The 23,884-nt window shown below is 43.1% G+C and overlaps 1 protein-coding gene across 1 annotated transcript in view; it reads right to left on the bottom strand.

The window, feature by feature from the left end:
• RP1 (RP1 axonemal microtubule associated) overlaps positions 1–23,884 on the bottom strand; it is a 333,216-nt gene that overhangs the window by 306,731 nt on the left and 2,601 nt on the right. The window contains exon 2 of the mRNA XM_057303012.2: positions 21,349–21,913. The gene's annotated coding sequence lies outside the window, so the exon portion shown is untranslated. The remainder of the gene's footprint in view (positions 1–21,348; positions 21,914–23,884) is intronic.

Below are 23,884 nucleotides of genomic sequence, written 5' to 3'. Positions count from 1 at the left end.
CCACTGCACTCCAGCCTGGGCGACATAGCAAGACTCCGTCTCAAAAATAAATAAATAAATAAAATATCTACATTGGCCAGGCACAGTGGCTCACGCCTGTAATCCCAGCACTTTGGGAGGCTGAGAGGGGTGGATCACGAGGTCAAGAGATTGAGACCATCCAGGCCAACGTGGTGAAACCCCATCTCTACTAAAAATACAAAAATTAGCTGGGCGTGGTGGCGCACGCCTGTAGTCCCAGCTACTCTGGAGGCTGGGGCAGGAGAATCACTTGAACCCAGGAGGCAGAGATTGCAGTGAGCCGAGATCACACCACTGCACTCCAGCCTGGCGACAGAGTGAGACTCTGTCTCAAAAAAAAAAAAAAGTCTACGATACATTTAGCTTCCCACTGTCTGGAAAGTTCATTGAAAGACATAATAAATGCTACCAGTTATTAAGTGGCTATTACATGCCAGGCATTACACCAAGTGCTTTATATACATTGACTCTGACCTGCACAGCAGTTACTCACTTCATTCTACAGATAAGGAAACTGAGCATTTCCTGGGGCCTTCAAGCCGGTTGAATGTGTGTTGGAGCCACTATTTAGGTCATCTGTCTAAAAAAGCCTTGCTTTTTCTGCTGCTCTGGGCCATTACTACAGCACCTTTGTCAGGGTTTGTTGGTACCTGGTCCAGGGCTCTCGAAGTCCAAACAGGAGGTCCTCTCCTAGCCCAGGAAGAACGTGAGGGAGCAGAGCACTGCACTCCCAGGAGACAGGCTGCCTCTACCAGTCCTGGAGAGAAGTTGGTGAACATTGCAGTTCCCTGTGTGCAGGCTGATTCTGAGGAAGGGATTGGCACATGTATTTAACTTGAAGGAATAAGGAACTTAGGCTCAGAGGCCAGGGAAACACCAGAGTACAGAGTGGGATAGAGAGGTCCCTGCTTCTCTAACTGCGAGCAAGACAAAGGAACAGCAGCCTGATGCACAATGACCACATTTAGATTGCTGACCATTCCATGGTGGTTTCAAAGATGCTGGACCCATTCAAAGCTTTGAATCAGGATCAGAACAGACTTACAGGATCACGTGTCATAAGGATGCTGACCCAGAACTTCTCCCTGAAACAGGATGTAAGAGAATGTTAGGACTCATTCCTACAGGCAACTCACTAATCCCAAATGCCCCATCTACTGGGGGGGGAAATGCCACAAGACACCAGAATCTTCATCACTCAACGTGACAAGAGAGGAGTTGGTCTCCTTAGGAAGGTGAGTCATTAATACTGCCAGCTCTTCAGCCTTCAGAATTAATCCTGCATTTCAGCTTCTTGAGTCTTTATGGATATAAAACATGCTGACTAGTCTCATCCTCGGTTTGCTTAGTTTTCTCTCTCATTTGGAGGGAAATGTTAAGAATCATTAAACGAGGCTGTCTGTTGCTACTGATTTGCAGCTGTGTGTCTACTGAGATAACACCAAGTGGAAATCTGGACACTTCAGGCCCCTGATGTCTGTTTCCTAGACAGACTATGGTGATTAGACTGGAGTTCTTGAAACAACACACCAGCGCAGCTTTTGAAACTTTGAGGCAGATTTTGAATTAGAACTCATATTGACTAAGCATCCAACCTTACAAGTGAAGCATTGGAACTAAGAGAGTTGGAAGGTAACTTAAAAAATAGAAATTGCTTATTTGGGGAAATGGCTTTATTTCCCTCATCTTCAGGGGACAGTAAATCTGTTTCTAAGAAGGGGGATGAGGCAGGCATGGGTTGTAATCCCAGCTCTGTGGCTTACAATATGTACGACTTTTGTTAAGGAACTTAACTGCCCTGAGACTGTTTCCTCAGCTACAGTAATACCAGCTTACACCATGCTTGTGAAGATTAAATGAAGTACCTTGCTTAGCCCGGTGTGTAGTGCTTAATAAATGTTGAAAACCCTTCTTTGATTAACTAAACAAAAGAACACAGCAGCTTATTTTGTGTACACATGATATAGGATATTTTTATTTGAAAGGTACTACATGATCCTGGGACCTTCATTAGAAATTTTAAAATATTTCACTTCCAGAGTAAAATTCAGAGGCAAAAGAAATGAAATATAGCATGAGATGTAGAACTGCTTTTGGAAAATTTCAACTAATTTTTGTCAACTAATATTCTTAAAAAATTAGGTCAGGTGCAGTGGCTCACACCTATAATCCTAGCACTTCGGGAGGCTGAGGAGGGAGGATCACTTGAGGCTAAGAGTTCAAGACCAGCTTAGGCAACATAGCAAGACTCCGTCTCTACAAAAAATAAAATAAAAATTAACCAGGCATGATGGTGCACCTATAGTCCCAGATATTCAGGAGGCTGAGACAAGAGGATCACTTGAGCCTAGGAGTTCAAGGCTGCAATAAGCTATGATTGCACCACTGCACTCCAGCCTGGGCAACAGAATGAGACGCTGTCCCTAAAAAAATAAAAATTAAAAAGTTAAAAATTAGTTGATTCCTCTGAGCTCCCATTTCTCGCTCTATAATTAGAAAATGTTTGTCAGGGGAACATCACACTCCAGGGACTGTTGTGGGGTCGGGGGAGGAGGGAGGGATAGCATTAGGAGATATACCTAATGCTAAATGACGAGTTAATGGGTGCAGCACACCAGCATGGCACATGTATACATATGTAACTAACCTGCACATTGTGCACATGTACCCTAAAACTTAAAATATAATAATAAAAAAAAAGAAAATGTTTGTCATGCTTTCATCTCCTCCTCTCTGAAAATGTCTACCAAGCTTCTCATCATTGGAAGTTATCCAAGTCTGAAATTATCAAGGCACCGTGTGAAAAGCCAGTGAAGTGCAGTTTAACAATGCAGTTGAACAATGGTCACACCTGGATTTGAGCCCCTCCTGTACGCTTTCCAGCTCTGTGAGGGGTAGTTAAACTATCTAAGCATCCATTTCCTCATCTACAATATGAGGAGGATATCACAGTATATATCTTACAATATTATCTTGAGGATTAAATGAGATAAAGTAGCATAGCATCTAGTAAGAAATCATGTTAGCTATCATTATTATTCATAAGTAATTCACAACACATGTGACTGCTTCATAACACACGACTTAAGAAGTGGGTGTGAATCTAATAATACACTATTCTCAAAATTTCATAAGCAAAAAAAGTATACAAGTAAACATGAAAAACCACATAGAAGGCATATTCTTTTTTTAGCATTTATCTTTCAGTAAATATGACAGCAACATTTTCCCTCTTACATATAAATCACAAATAAATGATTGACACTTTTTACACCAAAAATAGGCAGTTGTTTCCCATCTATTCAGATAGCTTTCACTGATTTAAAGTTTTCAGCCAGGTGCGGCTGCTCACGCCTGTAATCCCAGCACTCCGGGAGGCTGAGGTGGGCAGGTCACTTGAGGTCAGGAGTTTGAGACCAGGCTGACCAACTTGATGAAACACCATCTCTACTAAAAATACAAAAATTAGCTGGGTATGGTGGCTTGTGCCTGTAATCCCAGCTACTCAGGAGGCTGAGGCAGGAGAATCACTTGAACCCGGGAAGCAGAGGTTGCAGTGAGCTGAGATTGCCACTGCACTCCAGCCTGGGTGACAGTGTGAAACACCATCTCAAAAAAAAAAGAAAATTAAGTTTTCATTTCATATATACATTCTTAGAATAATACATAGAGCAACTACAAATAACAGCATACATTACAAAGAAACTTAAAACTATCCTGATCAATCAGTTTAATCAAACCAAGTTTTCAGAAATGTCTATCAAATTTAACCTGGGGTAACAGAAAGCACCGTCCACACCTAGAATTGCCAACCAACATATTCTGGTTGGCCAGTGTTGTAGGAAGTCTTATCTAGAAAACAAAACCCATGAATTTCCAGACCCAAAGTGGAAAGAGATTAACTCTTGCCCTGAAGATAAATCACTTCCCAGTGTTTTCACTTCCAGACTTCTAATATTTTCCCTGCCTTTGACTGTAACCAGATCTGTTACATGTCTAGAATAAGGATAATTAATTACACTATGATTCCGAATTAAAATGAGAACCCACAGGCTAGGATCTCTTCATTGTAATCCCAATGGCATCATCCACATTACATGACTGGTGATGACTTTGCTGACATCTAACATATCTTTGAAGAACATCTTTAAAGCATGAGAAGAGGCTCGATATAAATTAGGTTGCCGGTAAGTAATGCAAGAGTAGAAACACGTACTTCTGTGGCTGCAAATGAAGTTGTTAAGCCAGCAGCTGTTGCCAGGCTGATTACAGCATTAATCAGTGTTAAGAGTCTGACATGTTCTGGCCGGGCGCGGTGGCTCACGCCTGTAATCCCAGCACTTTGGGAGGCCGAGGCGGGCGGATCACGAACTCAGCAGATCGAGACTCATCCTGGCTAACATGGTGAAACCCTGTCTCTACTAAAAATACTAAAACAAAATTAGCCGGGCGTGGTGGCAGGCGCCTGTAGTCCCAGGCGGGAGAATGGCGTGAACCCGGGAGGCGGAGCTTGCAGTGAGCCGAGATTGCGCCACTGCACTCCAGCCTGGGTGACAGAGTGAGACGCCGCCTCAAAAAAAAAAAAAAAAAAGAGTCTGACAGGTTTATTCTTTCTTTTTCTCCCTAGGATATATAAATAGCACACAGGTGGGAACCTTTTAATGCAGCAACTACAGAATGTTTCAGAAAGTAGCGCCTGCCTTCTCTCTGCTCACACACTCACGTGAGAAAGAACTCCACTCTCACCTATTGATCACGGTGCTATAGAAATAGACATTATTTTTGAGAACTCATGGACACAAAGTAGGGAACAACAAACACTGGGGCCCACTTGAGGATAGAGTGCGAGAGGAGGGAGAGGAACAGAAAAAATAACTATTGGGTACTGAGCTTAGTACCTGGGTGACAAAATAATCTGTACACAAATCCATGACACAGGTTTACCTATATAACAAACCAGCACATGAACCTAAATACCCCTGAAACTAAAATAAAAATAAAAGTTAAAAAGACCTACTATTTGATAGCAAACGAGGTGACGATTGTCGTAATAACTTAATTGTACATTTTATAATATCTAAAAGTGTAAACTGGATTGTTTATAACACAAAATATAAATGTGAGGGGATGGCTATTCCATTCTCCATGATGTGATTATCACACATTGCATGCCTACATCAAAACATATGTACCCCATAAATATATATACCTAGTATACCTAGCATGTACCCACAAAAACTAAAAATAAAAAAAAATTAATTTTTCTTAAAGAAAGAAATAGACATTGTTTGTTCTTCCAGTTATCAAGTGCACTGCTGTTTCCTAACACTGTTGGTTTTTCTCCATCTCAGTATCCTTGTTACCTTAGGGAACAGCTAAATCAGGACCCTTCACTGCTTCCAGATCATCATAAGACCATCTGCTGGTGCAGTAGAGTCTTGGGGTGAAGGATTTGTATCTACAGAAACCCTGAGTCACAGTATCCACCCTCTGCTTCAAATCCTCTATTAGTAGAGGACACATTGACCTGGGGAAAAGTTCATAGTTGAACAGCTCTAGATAAAATAATGTTATTATTTGTGTTGAGTCAAAACTGGCCTTCAGGAAACCCACTCTTTTGTACAAGTTCTGTACTTGACGGCAGTGGAAGTTTCAATATAAAATATAGAAATATCCCCAAAGATGGCCTTTGATGAGGAATCCCTTGACAGGGTTAGCTGTTACTTCAAACTCTCAGCAGGAGGGTAGGCACTGAACATGAAGGAGGGCTGAAAATAGGTGACAGGGCCCCAGACACCAGACTGGGGTTCTGGAACAATTTTTTCGTTCCTAGGTAACCCAACACAGATTACAGAACTAGAAGAAATAAGAAGTTGTTGTTTTAAGACAGTTAATTTTCAAGTTATCTCTGGAGTGGTTTTTTTTAATCCAACAATATAGATAAGTGAAACATGCACATATATTTAGTTTCAAATAAAACTTCATAGACTAACCAAAGCCTATTCCCAGATTTCTTAGACAATCTTCAGACCAAGTTTGGAATCCCTGGAATGGAATGCTCCCAGGCCCCAGTCTTACAAATTTAGGGCTACATCTCCCAATATTTGTCCCAAGTGATGCTCCTCTTTATGCCTCTCTCTTATTATTCCCTCTGCTCGGAATGCCATCTCCCACCCCCTTTCTTCTTACCCAAAACCTACCCATCCTTGAGGCCCGTGCCATGCTCCCCTTCCTCTAACAGACCTTTCCTCTCCTGTCTCCTAGCGCTGCAGTCACCACCAGCAATAGCCATGCGTGGAATGGGCTTCAGAAAGGCCTTTGCTACCAGGGTCTCACCCCGCTTCGGCTCCCAATAGCATTCTTTCACAGTTGTTTCATGACACCTGGAGCCTCCCTGTTATCATGATATGTACACTACCAGGGCCTTCCTAAAAGTGCTCTGAGGAACTGTGTTTCCCTCATCTCTGTGTGCCCTGTAGTGCCTCAGACTGTCATGGGCAGCATTGCCAGGACTTTTTCCAATCCTCCTTCTAACTCCATGGTATAGGCCTGGCTTAGATTAATGATGCCATCAGAATTGGTATCACAACCAGATCTTTGTGCTCGTCTTATTCTCGCACCTGGAAAGCAGCATGAGAGCAGTATCTGCACACATGCAGGTCCTCTTCATAGGAAAACCCAAGTCTTCTGAAAGCTCAGGACTTGAGTCAAATGGCCCTGCTCCCCGCTTGATTCCTGAGTTTAGTATTAAATGTTTCCTAACTGGATGAGCCTGAGCAGACTATTAACCCCTCTATGTTATGTTTTCTTCATTTAAACATTGGAGTTGTTCCAATCCTGTAATGTAGCTTTGTGTTTTAAATGCCATGTATATTCAACACCCATCTAGTGACCAACACATAACACATTCTATAAAATGTTGGGATAAAAAATGCTCTGGTGTCTGACTATTGTTATGTTACTGCAGATCCACTCTGCCTCATTATGACCTTGTTGAGTGGGACTTCTTGTATTTATTATTACCTTTTTTTGCAAAATGGAAAATTCTAAAATAATTTACTATTTAAATTTAAATCTAAGAATTCTTATATTTGAGGGAAAAGCTACCGTATTGAGAGCTTGTCTCCCTAGTTTCATATCAAAGTCTATGCCCCTCTCAAACATTAAACTAGAACTGAGTTCATTAGTCATTCTCTTTGTCTTTCTCCTGAGGTTGTTATTTTTGGTCTTAATATTAAACGAGACTAAACACTAACAATTTAACTTCCCTCTCTTTTCACAATAGTGGTGTTCGCGTCCCTAAAACTGAATGCCACATGGCTGACACAGTGCCATTAACAGACTTTACACCTTGGTTCTGTTTGCTTTGGAAAGACCAATGGAAAATAAAGTCTGTGCATCACTCAAGCTGTTATGCCTCATTCTTACTGGAAAAAAAGAAGGTGATGACTGATTTATCCAAACTTGGTTAAGACATCTGGTCTATTTTATATCCTTCTCACAATCAAGAGGCACAGTTTTATGGCCAAAAAAAGGGATTATGATACATTGAGCATTGTAATAAGCAATACAATAGCAGGAGAGGACATTAGAAAATCTCTATTTATAGTCAAGATACTATTATTAGTAAGATTTTTTATGCCAAGATTGTAAAGAGTGAGTGTCTATAGCCTGAAGACTAGGTTGTACAACTGACACTCTGATTTGGTTCTTGAATATGTTATTAGACGCTTACAGAAATAACTCTTTGGAAAATTGGTTATTTTGAAGATGAAAATGATACATTCAACCCATGCAAATTCTAACACCACCAGCCCAGCAGGGTGGGACCAGCAGGGTGAGCCAAGAATGGTACCCTATCAGCAAAGGTCCCACGTCCTGTGTGCTGGTTTATCTCTTGCAAGGAGTAGACATTGAGTACATAAAAGTGGATCAAGACAGAGATCTAGCATGTTTCTTCTGTGCAGAGGCAAGAACCACCTCATATCTACAATGATAATGAAGAGGAAAAGCACTTCATTTAATTTCTTTTCATACTTGTATATCCCAACTCCTTAGAGAGCTTTTCTGCTTTCAACACGAAAAGAACCACATAATCCAAGGAAGGTTCTAGTCGAAAGGGTCTTCAGAGGTTACCTAATCCCAGTGCTTTACAGAGAGTATGTTGCTATCCAGACAAATGACTTGCCTAGGCCACACAGCTAATATGTGCTCAAACTTGAATTACTTCTAATTTCATAGGTTGGGTGATTTTAATTAAATTGTTGACAAAGTCACTTTCTCTAAATAATTGTTTATTGATCCAGAAGATTAACTGAACTCCTGTGATTGGGGTTCTTATGGGACGTTCAGTCAAGTGGGCCTGGTGCCGGTCAGCTGAAACACCCTGGGCAGACCATGTTCCAGACTTAGCAAGTAGCCCCATCACCCAGGCAGATGACCTCTTATTTTATAACCAGAGTTTTCCTCTGTCTTCCAGTTCCTGCTCACAAAGAGCAACAAATAAGACTACACCTGGGAAAATAGCATGACCCCTTTATTATGGGTGAGTAGGATCATCTTTCAACAGGGAGGATGATGTGTTATAAACTGAGTCACTGTTTTGGGCTGAATTGGGTTCCTTAAAATATATTGAAGTCCTTCCCCCCAGTACTTGTGAATGTGACCTTATCTGCAAATAGATGACTTAACTTAAGATGATCAAGTTAAGATGAGGTGATTAGGGTAGGCCCTAATCCAATCACTGGTGTCCTTACAAAAAAAGGGAAATTTGGATATAGACACCCTCAGAGAGAGTGCAAGATTGGGATGATACTTCCTCAAGCCAAGAAACGCTAAAAAAGGCCAGCAAACCACCAGGAGCTGAGGAAAAGGCCTGGACAGATCCTCCCTCACTGCCCTTAGGAACCAACCCTGCTGATACCTTGATCTCAGACGTCCAGCCTCCAGAACTGGCAGACAATAAATTTCTGTTGTCTAACTAACCCAGCTTATGGTGCTTTGTTTGACAGTCCTAGCAAACTAATCCTGTTGCCACATCTGAAAAGGAGGACTTGAGCTGATGGATCTTAACCAGTCCTTCCAGCTGGTCTAAGTGGAACCATCCATGGTGCCATACAGGATTGGGGTGCACAGGGGCTCTGAGCCCACTCCTGACTCTGAGAAACCTGACTGTGGTCATGGGAAGGAGGGGCCACATCTCTCAGACAAGAAACCTATTCATTAAGCACCTATGATATGTTAGGCACCAGGACACAGCCATGAGCAGGAAGACACAGTCCCTGCCAAGGAGGACCCAGAGTTTCCCAGGAAGATCAGCTCTATAAAAGTGACTGCAAGTGTGATGTGTGCTATGGAACAGAGGCTGTCCTGGGGAAATCAGTCTATGGGCCAAGGGAGACTTTCATAAGCCAATGAGGTTTACACAGAAATGGGGAATGGAGGCGAGGATTTAGCACCCAACAGAGTAAGGAGGGGAGGGCACAGTGTGTGTGCTGCAGGCAGGGCCAGCGCAGAGCTCACAGGGCCTCCCCTTTCTCTAAGGGAAGGGGCTGTCTAGACAGGCAGAAGGGGGAGAATGTAGGGCTGGCAACAGAAGGAGCAAGAGTGTCCTGTGGGATGTGATGACAGCCAATCACAGCTGACATGAGCCCTCCTGCCTGCCTAGGCCACCAGTGCTGAGGAGGCAGTGATTACAGCTGCGGCAGCAGTGCATGTTTCAAAAGAAACCTACACTTCCAGACTCACGGCATGAGTCACTTCCAAACTTCAAAGATATATTTAAGACTTCTCTTGGGCCTGATGGCTGTCTTTCTGTTTTCTACTTAAAAATGGAGTCTAGCAGGCTGAAAAGATAAATTATGAATAAGTATATTTAATGTAAACCACAAAGCCAGTTTTCCTTTCCAACACTTTTTGGTTGTTAGGTTTCTGTGAGAGTGTGTTCCATGTGTTTGTTTGAAAACAGCACAAAGAATAGTTTGATTAAAAAAAAAAAAAAGTTTACCTAGGTCTGGTGTGGTGGCTCACACCTGTAATTCCAGCACTTTGGGAGGCCAAGGTGGGCAGATCACCTGGGGTCGGGAGTTCGAGACAGCCTGGCCAAGATGGTGAAACCCCGTCTCTACTAAAAATATAAAAATTAGCTGGGCATGGTGATGCATTCCTGTAATCCCAGCTACTCAGGAGGCTGAGGCGGGCGAATCACTAGAACCCAGAAGGTGGAGGTTGCAGTGAGCCGAGATCACACCACTGCACTCCAGCCTGGGAGAGAGAGCGAGACTCCGTCTCAAAAAAAAAAAAGTACATAAAAGCAAAGATTCACAGAATACTGAACACCCATTCAGTTGGTTTCTGAAGAATGGAGACAGCATGCCGCCAGGATGAATATTGTGATGCTGTCTTTCCTTCTCCCTCCCTCATGACATTCCAGGAACACAGGCTTCCTTCTGGGCAGTTGGGTTTTCCACATCTTAGGGGAGGCTGCAACATCGGGCTGCAGCAGCTGCCACACAGGGTACAAGCGTGGGGACATTCAAAGGAACATGCAGAGTGGACAGGTCCAGATTCAAGGGGACAGGGCTCGTGATGTAGCTTCCCGTGTCCCCACCCAACACCCATGACAAGGAAGGTGGAAGAGGAGCACGCAGACTCCAGTGTGGGGTATGTGCTCTCTCCATACTCCCACTCGTCCTCCAGGTCTCAGGTGGAGACTGAGAGGGAACCTTTCCTACACCAGCTTGTCTGTGTCCACCTCCCTGTCTTACTGCTCCTATCACTGGGCTTCTTTCTGACATCATGCGGTACATCGTCTGTGATGATGTAGTAATAGTTTGCCAACTCTCTGTCCTGCTGGACTGTAATCTCCACAAGGTGGGGATAGTGTCCCTTTTGTTCACTACCGTATTCCCCAGTCCTTAATACAGTGCCTGACAACCACTGGGCCCTCAGTGAATCTGTGGTGACAGCTTTCTATATTCATTACTTGGTGTAAAAACTTCTGGGAAAAAGTTCCACAAGAAGATGCCTATGAAGCACATGGTGGGCAGAGACAGTGAATGTTTTTTCATTTGGGTGGCAGACTCACATTTCACATTAACCAACCTCAAAGAGAATAATGTATAACATCAGAATGCCACTTTATTCATCTTACAATGGGAATCACAGCTGAATACTCAAGCCAATATGTCCCATTCGTTCTTTCCCTGTACATAGATCTACAAGGCAAGGCAAATTACAATCACAAGATTATATAGTGAATGAGGAACCAAAATCAAATGCAAAATGGCATCATGCTAATATAGCCATGTGTACTTTTATCTACAATTGAGAAAGCCTTTCCCTTGGGACCCCAAGAATCCAAACCAATTCACTGAGAAGGCCTCTCGGTCAGAGTGGGCAGACAGGTGGGCTGGCCTTTGTGTGCTGTGTGCCTTCCTAGGCCCTCCATGACTGCTCCCCACTTCTGACTGATACATAATCTTCCTATAATTATTTAATCGTCCAACCAGGACTTGCTCTCCTGGGAATGTAACTTTGGGCATTTTTCTTCTGCTCTTTTTTGCATTATTAATAAGAACAGCTAATATTTATTGAGTATTTAGTATGTGCCAGGCACGGAGCAAAGCTCTTTACATGCATTTTTAAAAATCCATACAGCAACCCCAGAACATAGGGATTTTTATTTCTCTCATTTTAATGATGAGGAAACTGAGGCTTAGCAATGTTAAATAACTTATTGTTGGTTGGTCATACAAAAAAACAAGTGGTGGAACCATTTATAATGCCAGTGATTTCCAAATTCATGAGGGAACTGGAGGCTTCTCCAGATTTTGTCCCCTGTGGTGACTATGTGGAGGAAACTGGAGAGAAAAGATCCTCAGATTGTTTTTATTCATCACCAGAGCACTTCATTTTCACCTTACAATGTGCCTGGCACGTACTAGGGAACTTGAAAGCCTGTGTCTCACACCATTCGTGTTCACACCCAACTTCCTAAGATAAAAAAGCACAAGCGTCTTAATGTCCTTGCCCAGAGTAAGTTGGTGTCATCTGAAGAAGTACTTATGTCAGCATTCTGTCTCCCAAGTCCCACACTTATCACACTAAAGGTACAGAAACATCCTACTCCATTTTTCAACGAGGAAGATAAAATATCTTCAACAACATATCTCCAAATATCTCAAGAACAAAATAACTCAAGAACAAAATAACTCAGGAACACCACCACCAGTTCTGGCCAATTGATCCAATTCAATTCAACAAACATTATTTTGGGCAGTGTAGCAGGGATTGCTAGCTGTCTCTCAAAATGTATTCTTCCCTTCTTTTTAATAAAAAGATTCTGACTTTTTTCCCTAATCCATGCATATTTCCCAGTCTCTGTCGCAGCCACCTGTCACCATGTCACTGTTCCAATCACTGAGCTGGAAACAGTAGTGTTCTGTGGTACCTTCAGTAAGACTCATGAATAGAGAGGGGTCCCCTTTTTCTCCCCTTTTCCTCCTTCTTGTTCTAGAATGGTTGAATAGCTGGAGCTCTAGCAGCCTTCATGGACCACGAGGTGACCATGGGAATGGTAGCCAATCACAGCAGAATGGAAAAATAGAGCCTGGTTTTAGCACTGCAGGTCCACCATACCGGCCCTGGACTATATATTCACATTTTTTAATGAGAAAGAAATATATGTGTCTGCTTTTCATGCTGCTTTTGTTTGAAGCCAAAATTATCTGAGAGAAGCTTCTACTGTGTGCCAAGCATTAGGCTACAGACAAATCCCCCTCTACCTCCCCTAACCACAACACACACATAAACAAGAAAATAAATCATTTGGATGTATAGGCAAAGCCTGATCTAATGAAGTAATCACAGATCACACCAATCACAAGCATTTCTTCCATAAATTTTACAGAAATGCTTCAGAGGACCCAAGAATTTTGCTACATGGTCTCAAATCTATGCATTTACAAGAGGTTTTCTACCACACAAAAGAAGGTTGATTTTTTTTTCCCTGAACCTACAAAGTGAGGTCCAGCTTCCCATTGCTTATTGCTTTTAAAGTCCATTACACTGAAAAAATAATGACCTCAAAACCAGCAGTAGTATTTTTTTCTTCTCCATCCCACCTGCTAAAAAATAAAGTTCTAGAAGCCTGCTTACCTATATTTTTACTTTACTTTTCCTCAGGAAGTCTCATAATAATAAGTGAAATTCCTGTGACTTTGATAAGCTTTGAATTATGCTTTAAAAATAAAGCCTTTTGTAGTTTCCTGAAAGGTATTAGGCTCTGAGACTGTAAAAAAGATGCCTAGATACTGATGTCCAGGTTAAACTGGCCCATTTACCAGAATATAATGAAAGCCCTTAGCTGATGGATAACAGTGCACATTCCGCGACTGAGAGACTGACAAACATGTCAAATAGGCATTTGGGTGAAAAGAGACAAAATAGTTGCCTATATTGAAGAGTTTTTCTTTTAAAAGTTTTCTTTGGACAAGCAAAAGTCAAATTGCCCTTTGAACTACAGTGACTTGAGTATTGAAATCAGCTATAGGAACATCAGGGAACACCCAGGGTTCAGGGTGAGCCCAGAACTGCAGCCAGGACTTGCACGTGAATTGATTGGCTCTATTTTCCAGACCTCACACCAGGCTCCCTGCCACCAGGGAGGTTCAGAGTTCGTGGCTCACCTCACCGCCTACCTCAGCTGGCTCCACACAGCGCACCTTGGGCCTCGGTACCATCCGACATTTTAGTGATTTCTAACTTAGCACACTTTAAAGTAGTTTTGTCTCTGGGTTACTAGTTGTTGGTTTGAGCCCTTTGTGAATAATCTGTAAGCATTAAATATCTTTTACCTTTCTTTCACTTCCAAATGACTGGGGTGGAGGCTCAGGGTCTGGTGGTAGCAGTGGCGCTGAGCTCAGCTGGGAGCCACCGTCTATAGCTCTTCTTGGCCAGCCTCAGGTTACAAAACCACAGCTAATGCCAGAGAAAAAGAACTAACCCACTAAGACAACCCTCAGAGAAGCAGCTGGAAGGAGAGAGCCACCAGGTAGAGATTCTAAAATCTGATGGCTTTGACCTGCCTGGCCCATTCCTCTAGCCACTCCTTCCTGGGGGAGAAGGAAATGGGAGGGGCAGGGCTTTACCCTGTGAGGTCCTTCACTCTCCTCAGATGACACAGCCCCAAAAACGTGAGCTGCCCATTGAGTGATTTGGAAGGAGTCAACACAGAAGGCTTATCATTAAACTTTAACCCTCACCTACCTCTAGAATAGCTTGGGGTCAGCTCACTGCCTTCTGAAGCAGGCTTTTGAGTCTTCCCACCTCCCTCTCTTATCAGGATGACACTGATTAAGTTTGGGGTGGAGAGAAGTTGAAGATTATTCTTAAGAAAAAGGAAGATGTTAAGGGTTGAACTGTGCCCCACTTCCCCGAGCTCCACTCCAGATTCATATGTTGAAGTCCAACCCTCAGCTCCTCAGAACGTGACCATATTTGAAAAATAGAGTCTTTGCAGATGTGATTGGCTAAGACGGAGTCATCCTGGAGTGGGGTGGGCCCCGAATCCAGCTGGGCTGTGTCCTTATAAAAGAGGAAATTTGGACACAGACACAGGGAGAACACCAGTGTGAAGATGAAGGCAGAGACAGGAGTGATGCTCCCCCAAGCAAGGAATGTCAAAGATGGCCAGCACACCCGCAGAGCTGGGGAGAGGACTGGACAGAGTTTCCCCCAGAGCCTCAGGAGGAGCCAACCCTACCAACACCTTCATCTCAGCCATCCAGCCTCCAGACTGTGAGACAGTCATTGTCTGTTGTTCAAGCCGCACAGTCTGTGGTGCTTTGTTCCAGCATCCCTAAAAGTCTAATGTAGGAAGTAAGTCTGATGAGAGACCAGGCCAGTCAGAACCCAGATCCCCCCAATCCCCACTCTCCACCCCCAGAGAGTAACAGTGAGGGCCTTGTTTCTCACATACCCTAACCACATGTGGGCTATTGATGAACTTTGTGGATTTTCTCTCATCATGCCCCTCTATGGCAGGGTGAGGCAATCCTGGTGTCTGGGTAGATCTCTAAGAGCAAATGGACCAGTATAAAGGGCTTTGGGCCAGCTAAGGTTTTTGGTTTTTGCAACCTCCACCTCCCGGGTTCAAGCAATTCTCCTGCCTTCGCCTCCTGAGTACCTGGGATTACAGGCGCATGACATCACACCAGGCTAATTTTTGTATTTTTAGTAGAGGCGGAGTTTCGCCCTGTTGGCCAGACTGGTCTCGAACTCCTGACCTCAGTTGATCTGCCCACCTTGGCCTCCCAAAGTGCTGGGATTACAGGCATGAGCCACCACACCCAGCCCCAGCTAAGGTTTTGCTGCTTGCTGTTCAGCTCCATGGCTGGCCCATCTGTCTTCCTGGACCTTGCACACTGAGCAGATCACAGGTAGCATACTTCTCTCCAGGACATTCCTAAGAGCACATGCCCCACAGAAACTCTCTGTCTCTGCTGCCTGTAAATCCCAGCCAACTGACACACTCCTGTCTGTTCACACCTTCTCTCTGAGAAGCTGGGGTTCTCAGCTTCTGTGCCGGGCATGGTGGCTTGTGCCTATAATCCCAACACTTTGGGAGGCAGAGGCAGGAGAATCACTTGAGCCCAGCAGTTTGAGACCAGCCTAGGCTACATAGTAAGATCTCATCTCTACAAAAAATAAAAAATAAAAAATAAATTAGTCGGGCACAGTGGGGTGCACCTGTAATTCCTGCAGATGTGTGCCCACAGGTTATTGAAATCAACAACCTTGCCAACTCTGCTGGCTTCTCACTGAGCTCTTTCAATCCTCAAAGAGACTGGACTAGGAAATTCACATCTCCCACCACAAGGAATCAATCAGGTGTGCTGGGTCTCTAAGTCCAATAAAATTGGCTTGCTCAAAATGTATTGGTAACTAGGGAAAAACAGAATTCTAAGGTTCGGAGTAGAAACAGCTGCAATTCTTCTCTAACCCCAAAGCACAGCCTCTCTGCTTATTCAGTGTGTGTCACAGAGTCCACCGCTTCTATGAGCCTGTTTTTGTCATCTGTGAAACGGGACTGAAACAATCACCAAGACATCATGAAGGTGCCATGAGACAGTGGCAACAGCGAACACTTACTGAACACCTTTTATTGTCACAACAACCCTCCGAGCTCAGTACTTCCACTCTGTGTTTTATCCAGAGGAAACTTCATTTTACAGAGCTTGGTCACTCGCCCACACTTGCACTGTGAAGTGCTGGATCTAGGTTTCCAGCCCAAGCCCTGGCTCCAGAGTCCTCACCCCACCCCTCTGCACGAAATGAGCTGAGTACCTGCACCCGGTAGGCACCCATAATTGGTGACATTCTTTTTAGGGGCATCCTCAGACCCTGCAATGACCAAAGAGGGAAAGCCTCCTAGTAAAAAGGCTTACATTAAGAAAGCCCTCCAGAGGCTGAAGACCACCACTGTAATGGCATCTGTCCACTGTGCTGACCAGTCCCGACAATTCCGGGATCATGAATACCAGGACAGAGATGGAGGCTGCCAAGTGCCACCCAGAGGAGATCTGAGTTGGGCAACAACTCCGCAGAGGTCTCTCACACCAGCATAACTTGAAATAGCTCCTGGGATGAGTTTACTCACATTTCTAATGAAATAGCCAACATTTCTGCTGACACAGATTAGTCCTTTGTTGCTATTTCCATTTGCTAGACAAATGTATTGAGATTTAGGGCCAAGGTGTGAAGATTTTGGTTGTCAAAAACAAATAGTAGGCCGGGCATGGTGGCTGATGTCTATAATCCCAACACTTTGGGAGGCAGAGGCAGGAGAATCACTTGAGCCCAGCAGTTTGAGACCACCCTAAGCTACATAGTAAGATCTCATCTCTACAAAAAATAAAAAATAAATTAGTCAGGCACAGTGGGGTACACCTGTAATCCCAGCTACTCAGGAGGCTGAGGGAGGAGGATCACTTGAGCCGAGGAATTCAAGGCTGTAGTGAGCTATGATCTCACCACTGCATTCCAGCCTGGGAGGAACAAGACCCCATCGCAAACAAACAAACAAAAAAACCACACACACACACACACACACACACACACACACAAATAGTAATAATAGCTGACACTTGTAAGCCATTCAAAATGTGCTGGCCTCTTAAATATCAAGCACCTCTGCAAGGGAGATATTTTATCTACATCACATATATGGACATGGGTACCCGGGGAGGTAACTGAGCCGAGAAGATGAGATGGTCCCTGGCTCGCTGCCCTCCACTCACTGCCAGGCTTTCCTTCTGAGAGAGGCTCTGAGGAGCCCATTACAGAGTAAGCGTGTCTCTGAGGAATTTCCTGTGTGGTCAAGGGAACAAGAAGCCCTCCTCCCTCTCAGCCTGTTCCCAATCTCAGATCTCCTTAGGAAGCCACCAGCAGCCAGAGTGGAGCCTGAGACCAGGAAGCCAGCCCTGAGGGCTGACTCTTCTGCTCTGAGGTGTGGGGGGAAACAAATTATGTTTTCCTCTCTCTCTCTCTGAAGAGCCGATTTAGGCTTAAGGGACAGATGATAGGATGTAAAGTTAAGAGTAAGAGTCTACAGTCATTACTGGGACATCTTTGACTGCTGTAGGACTGGGCCTACCAGGGGCCTCAGTAAAGGGTGACTCCATATGGCCTGCCTGGTTGACCAGCAACTGCATTATCCATTCAGGGTAAAGCCTGTAGAAATAGAAGAGATTCACCTGTCTCCATGGTCTTTGCACAGAACTAACTCCCTGGGGAATTTCAAAGACCTTTGGAAAACTGCTTTGCTCTTCTATGTGAAAGAAGATGCCATCTATCTGTCTAGCACCTGCTAGAAAAATGATTTTTGATCAATTAATGTTGAAATCTAATGTGAAAATTATCAACTTATACTAATACTTCACCAATCCTAATATTACTTAAAAGATTTTTTTTTTTTTGAGACGGAGTTTCCCTCTTGTCACCCAGGCTAGAGTGCCATGGCACCATCTCGGTTCACTGCAACCTCTGCCTCCCGGGTTCAATCGATTCTTCTGCTTTGGCCTCCTGAGTAGCTGGGATTACAGGTGCCTGCCACCACACCCGGCTAATTTTTGTATTTTTAGTAGCAACAGGGTTTCATCCTGTTGGCCAGGCTGACCTTAGGTGATCCACCCACCTCAGCTCCCCAAAGTGCTGGGATTACAGGCGTGAGCCACCGCACCCGGCCTACTTAAAATATTTCTCTTAACTTATTCTACAGACTGGTTTATATACCAAATGTTATTACAGCCTCAGGCATGCGTTCTCTGAAATGTTAAATAGCTTCAGATGTGAATCATGCAATTTAATAAAAGCAATAATTGATCAGTCTTTCCTTTTTTAATGAAAAATGTTGCTCCCATATTCATATTCACTAGTTTTACATGTGAGCATAGCTATGACATGAAATTTTAAATTCGGAGTTTTTATCATTTGAGTAATAGCAAAGCTGCTGAGTTTTTAAAGGTTGATTCACTTTAAATTACTTAATTTTAACTGTCAGGATCTCATATTTCTCTAGACAAGTTTGGGGACATCCATTCATTTGACAGTCAATTTCATATACCTTCTGTAGCTAAGGTACTTTGTTGTGATAAGTGGCATTTATGTTAATGTCCCTGAAATACTATAAAAATTTGAAATACCTTCTCAAGGAAAAGCAAAATTATTTTCATTTCTGTTTTACTATATTTCCATTGAGTATTGTTATTGTATGCAGGATATCACAGTATTAATTCATATATTATCAGGATATATAATTAATTGAAATACAATATTCACCAATCATGTATAGAAAGCAGTCTATCCATAGAATGTTCCAGCAATAATGCTTGTTATTGATCTTTTTCTGTTAGATAATGATTCAAATTCTTCTTTAAGTGAGTCAACCTAGTGTAAAAGAATCCAACGGCAAAAGTTTGCACATTTCTGCCAGTTAATCATCTGAAAAGCCACATCTCACTTTTTTACAAGCTGACCATCTGTGATGTTCACTTTCTCTATGACTTGGCCAGTTAAGTCATGCCTGCCAAACCTCTCTAGTATTTCCTTGTACTGAAGGAATCCTTCAACCATGGTAATGCCCAGGTCTTGATTGTGTATACAAGTTTCTAAGGGTGCTGTTTTTGCTCTGTTATGTTGCTATTAAATGGTTCTAAGATACTAAGTAAAATAAATATAAACAGAAACTAAACACCTATTGCTGTGGGGTCGATGACAAGTAATTTAAACAACCACTTTGTTTACTTGGAATCTGAGTTTAAAATTTAAAACATGTAAACTCTGGCCAAAAAGAAGAAGGAAAATGATTTCATGGTATATTTTTGTGGAAGTATTATGCCATTAATTTTGAATTTACCAAATGAAGTAAGGAGGTTTACTAGGGATTTAGTTAAGAAGCTCTAATAGTAGAAGCTTTTGATGGACTTGCTTTTTCAGTGTATAGGGTCAGACTGAGAGATCCCCTTCTGAGGAACCAATCGCCCAGGGTGGCTCATCCAGTGCCCCCCCCCCCAATATATCCCCCACTTCCACCCATTTACACTGTGTGGTCTTTCCCCATCGGCTGTGGTCTCCCTAGCATCCAGATCCTGTGTCACACCCCCTGAGCCTGCAAAGTGGCACCTGTCTCCAATGCCGAGGGGAGCGAGAGAACATGCCCCCTGCCTGCACCCCCAACATGGAGGCTCCAGTCCAGGCCCCACCTAAAGCCATTGGATGCTATTGACATAGAGATGGCCCTAAATGTGCTGCAGGCCATGTGGGTCTCCTGCTTGGATGACAAGCTCTAGGCCTGTCAGACCTAGAGCAAATAAGATCTGTTTCTACGTTGAGTGCTCACAATGTGCTTAGCACTGTGTGTTGTGGCCTTACACAGCCACAGCATTATTCCCAACCTACAGATATAGAAACAGAAACTTAGGTGAGAGAAGGTGCACGGGATGAACCCATGCAGCAGGTGTTCTGAACCACTGCGCAACGCTTGCCTCCCTCGCAGAAACCTTAGGGACCTGTGACCTGCTTCTCACTTATAAACCGGTGACGTCATGTTGGAGAGTGTGGAAGAGCAGATAGAGCACTAAGTGAGTTACCAGGGGGCTTCTCACCTGCACCATCGGCACCTACACTAAGACTTAGGGCCTGCCTCCACATCCGCATCCATACATGAGAAAGGAGGACTCAGCGGGCCCCGATGCTCCTTCCAGCTCCAGCTTTCTAGCAGCGGGCGTGTGAATGTCTGCACGGCAGTCAGAACAACTCGTACCTTAACTGAAATGAAAACAAACTTCCACTTGACCTGCTGAGAAAAAAGTGATAGCTGACATTCAGAGTGTGTTCACTTAGAATATCTCACCCAACTTCCCCATCCCCAAAACTCCTGGGGGATGGAGGTCCCAACCCTCACATCAAGAGGAATTCCGAGGCGCTTGGCTGCAGTCACTCCCCTAGGAGGAGCTGGGTTCAAACGCAGACCCACCCAAGCCTCCACAGCCCAAGCTCCTGCCATGATGCCCTGAAGCTTCTCCTCTCGAGCTACATTCTGCCGGCTGCAAATATGTTTGTGGCTTAACAGTTACTAATTCAACATGAAAAATTATAGTCTCAACAATATGAAAAATTAATATCATCCAAGTTAGAAACCATAGAGTCATATTAAACTTCTCCTTCTCCCAGTTGGGGACTGAGTCCCTAAATATGTCCCCACTCCATCTCATCTTGTCCATACTCTTTTTACATTCTTTGCTGTGGCCTTTCTCAGTCTCTAATAGTCATCCTTTATCAGACTGTCTCCATAGCCTCCTAACTGGTGCCTCCAGCCAGTCCTGCCCTAACGTGACCCACTCTCCTCTGGAAAACCTAAGACGGATCATACTGTTGTTCTGTTCATCACCCTCCAGGGGTTTCCCCAGGCCTTAAAGATCAAATCACAAGTCGTATACATGGCCCACGTGTACAGGCCATGAGGATATCTGTCCAAACTCCCTCTCAAAACTACAATACCTTACAAATATCTGCAAAAAGGCCTCACAGGAAAAATGGTTCACTCACCATCCCCACAGCAACCAAGACACAAAGTTATTTAGCTCAGGCCTTCCTCTGCTTGCTTTACCATCTTTGGCATATTTTCCATACCATTAAGCAACCTTTCACATTTAAATAAAAGTTAAACATCTCCTCCCTTTTAAAAAGCCTAATTATAAAAACTTAAATGTTCGTTATCATTCCCTATAAAACAGGCAAGGAGAAAAGAAAACACATATATTTTACCTGTAATTTCCAAAATGTTTGTAGAAACTCCTCAGTTGCTTCCAGAATATCTTAATGAAGAGAGCTGGAGTTTGGAAGAGTCGGAGTGAAGAGGCTGAAGTCTGGTGAGCCTGTTGCTCAGATGCTGCCTACGAGTGAACCCTCCTCTATTTGTGCTGGACCTAGGGAACTGCAATGTTTGCCGTGTCACCTGGATTATTAGTAGCGACTGCAAACACTTCACAGAACTCCCAAACCACACACTGGCAAAGAACAGAACTAGCCTGGGGTCATGAGTGTTGGTATGCCTCTCATTCTGTGAAGACCTGCACACAAGTTAAATAGCAAACAAAATAACCTACTTTGTTCTTGTTCTTATCATTTGATTTTTTGTGGCATATAATGAGGCATGGAAACATAGGAGCTTTTCACGTTATTTTGAAGTTCACCAGTGTTAATATTTGTCTGGAGAAGTATGTGTTTGTTTAGTTCAACACCATGAAGTGGAGGTCATGTCCCCATAACTAGCAGATTGGTTCAGTTTAACAAACGTTTGCTCAGTGCCTGCTCTCTTTAGAATATGAACCTGAAACAAAGAAACAAAACAAAAAATGACTTCCAAGAATTCACAAGTCAGTTATCTTTTGTACAGTGACAACCATCAGTAAGCATGTATTCTTTCTACTTTTTATTCATTGTTTCAACAACCACATAAACACTTATTTAAGCCAAGCACAGCTGGTCACTGGGCACTGCGCAGTGCAGGCCGTCCAGGGAGACAGGGGCCTGGGAGGGTGATACATGTATCAAATCACTCAATGTCCTCATGGCCTTAATTTTGGTCACCAGGACCCCGGGTAAAGGTCTCAAATTAAAAAAAAAAAACAGTTTTATTGAGGCATAATGGATATATAGTAAGTCCTCACTTAATATTGTTGATAATTTCTTGGAAACTGCAACTTCAAGCAAAGCAACGTATAACAAAACCAATTTTCCCATAAGTTGATGGATATAAACAAGAGTCAAGTTCCTACAGCATATTTTTGGTCACAAAAACATCACCAAACTTCTAAATAAACACTACAACACTCCTAATATTAGCCATTGAAATAAATGTGAAATATACACTTGAGAAAGATTAATAAAAACAAGTAACATATTTATCCAATTTTTGATAAATCAGCAAGTCACAGTGGTCGTAATGGTAGTGGGTTAAATCAAGGAATAAATGTTTGCAAAGCGAAAATTGTCAGGAGCACCTCCTGCCACCTCGCAGTTTGAAAACCATTACAAATACAACAGGCTCCCAAAATACTTCTTTGTTTATTGTCGTGCATTTGTATGATTACCACAGATTTTACGAATTTTTTTTCCAATCAACTTGTATTCATTCATTCATTTTCCAACCTGTAACTTTTATTCATTCACTCGTTTTCCAACCCATAACTTTCCTTCCTTCCTTCCTTCATTCATTCATTCATTTTCCAACCTGTAACTTTTATTCATTCACTCGTTTTCCAACCCATAACTTTCCTTCCTTCCTTCATTCATTCATTCATTTTCCAACCTGCTTGTTCCAGTTCAGGGTCGCAGGTGGCTGAGCATATCCAGCAGCTCAGGGCACAAGGCAGGACCCACCCTTGCACAGGATACCATCCCATGGCAGGGCACACTCACACACTCACACTCATGCACTGGGACCGTGTAGACATGCAAGTTCACCTAATGTGCACAGCTTTGGGTTGTGAGAGGAAACCGGAGGACCCAGAGAAAACCCCCACAGATATGGGGGGAACATGCAGATTCCACACAGACAGTGGCCCTGGCTGAGAATACATTATTTTTTCCTCATCAACATTATAACGAAACAACATTATTAGAGGATCTGCTGTATAAGGAACCGTAAATATTTATAATTTGATGATGTCATATGCATACACCCATAAACTATTGCCACAATCAAGGTAATAGACATACCCAACACCTCCCAAAGTCTCCTGTGTGTCTTTGTTGTTTTGTTTGTTTTCGTGGTAAGAACACTTAACATGAGATCTACCTTCTTCATAAATTTTAGAGTACAAAATTCCATATTGTTAACTATAGCCACTGTGTCACACAGCAGATCTCTAGAACATACTCATGTTGCATAATTGAAACTTGATACACTTTGAACAACATCTCCCCATTTCCCCTCCTCTCATCACCTGGCAATCACCATTCTGCTCTCAGCTTCTATGAGTTTGACTACTTTAGAAGCCCTCACATAAGTGGAATCATGCAGTATTCTTCCCTCTGTGTCTGGTTTATTTCGCTTAATGTAATGTCCTCCAGGTTCATCCATGTTATTGCAAGAGCATGATCTCCTTCTTTTTAAAGGCTGAATAGTAGTCACGTATTTTATAGATAGATAGATAGATAGATAGATAGATAGATAGATAGATAGATAATAGATAGACAGATCACATTTTCTTTATCCATTCGTCCATTTATGGACACTTAGGTTGTTTTCACTTCCTGGCTATTGTGAATAATGTTGCTATGAACATGGGAGTACAGA

This window comes from Pan paniscus, chromosome 7 (genome assembly GCF_029289425.2).
Source record: "Pan paniscus chromosome 7, NHGRI_mPanPan1-v2.0_pri, whole genome shotgun sequence".
NCBI lineage: Eukaryota > Metazoa > Chordata > Mammalia > Primates > Hominidae > Pan > Pan paniscus.
The sequence above is the reverse complement of the archived record's forward strand: the minus strand, read 5'-3'. Positions and strand labels throughout refer to the sequence as shown.